Source organism: Arachis ipaensis, chromosome B03 (assembly GCF_000816755.2).
Source record: "Arachis ipaensis cultivar K30076 chromosome B03, Araip1.1, whole genome shotgun sequence".
In the NCBI taxonomy this organism is placed as follows: Eukaryota; Viridiplantae; Streptophyta; class Magnoliopsida; order Fabales; family Fabaceae; genus Arachis; species Arachis ipaensis.
In genome coordinates, this window is record NC_029787.2 from 3,978,259 (window position 1) to 3,980,045 (window position 1,787).

Genomic DNA, 1,787 nt, shown 5'->3' on the forward strand with positions numbered 1-1,787 from the left:
GTGCGTACACACACACACACACACACACACACACACACACACACATATATATATATATATATAAACCTCATCATAAAATACTTTGCATATTTAATGTATGTATAATTGTATATAGTGAATAAATAATATTATTCTAAATAATTAAGTTAAAGCGAGAAAAGTATACCCATAAATGTTTAAGCTTACACATAAATGAACTTTTCTATTAAGAGTGATGTCGGCAACACTTAACAAGAACGTTTTCTCGGTGAATTACTTTATTAGCTAAAAATTTATTTTATATCATGAATGAATTATTTCTCTTAAGAAGTTAAATAATGAAATGACACATAAGATACCCTAATGGATAATACATAAATCTGACTTGCTTAAACTCCTGCCTTAATTAACTTTTTCCCTTTTTATATCTTTAAAGTATATCTTTCTATTCTTTAGTATTGGTCCGCCGAAAAGATGATCCTAATAATTGATTTTTGCTGATTCGTTATATGAAACAGAATATACAGGAACAAATATATAAGAAATAAAATAATTTAAATTAAAAATTCATGTGACATAATTATAGAGTAATATTATTAAATCAATCATGTTACACGTACACAAAAAATAATTACTAAATTAATTATTTATACATATAATATAAAATATATATTAAAAATTTATGAAATAACGTATATATTTATCTACTAATTTAATAACTGATTTTTAATGTACACGTAATATTTTTATTATTCGATATATCTTTGTACAAGATCAAAAGGTTGTGTTTCATTTGTCTGTTCATCACTCAAGGTAGCTCAGCTTAGCTTTTTCTGTGGTCATATCTTCCACCTTTGCAACCATACAGAATCCCCTGAAAGAAAGTTGCATCAAATTTGTGGTTGTGGTGTTTCTTTGGTTGCATCTTAAGAATTACACCAATATTCTCTTCTAGCAAAGTAGATAGGTACACAGCACATGATGATAAAGAAAAAAGTAACAGCACAAACAAAGAAAATAAGACATATTTGAAAAAAAAAAAAAAGAAAAAAAAGGAGATCCCTTCACGAGGGTGTAATGGTCCACCACCTTTGACTATTTAATTTAACCTTCTCCTCAACTTTTTAAAATTTGAATATGATCACTTTCAAATATTAATTGGTTGAATTTAATGATGTAGTGATTATTAGTTGAATTTAATTTTCATACTATGTAAATTTAATCGTATATTATCGCATTATAAAAAAAATTAGTTTTTAAATTCACAACATAAAAAATTATTTAAATGCATTAATTTTATTGAATAATTATGTAAAATTATTTTACAGTATAAGTACATCAAATTAATTCGTTATTAGTTTTTAAAAATATTTTATTTAATTTTAGTGTTAAATTCCATGTGACTCATATCTCACTCATTCTTTAATTAACTACCCTTTAGGAATAATTCATTCATAATTTTGTTAATTTGTAGTATAAGAAATCACTTTCAAATATTTCAATTTTAATGAAGATGGACAGTAGTTCTAATTACCACGCAAAAGAAGTTATATAGCATGTCATTCACGTAGACAAGGAAATTTGTTTCTTTTAAAATGAATAATTTTCTCTAACTTTATTTTATTAAACTATCTTCCTAATCTTCTTAAATAAAAAAGTTGAGTATTTTTATTTTTAAATGATTTTAAGACATTTAATTACATTGAATTTTTTTAGTAAAAAATTAGAAAAAATAACTAAAATATTTTGAAGAGTATATTATTATTATTATTATTATTATTATTATTATTATTATTATTATTAGTGCA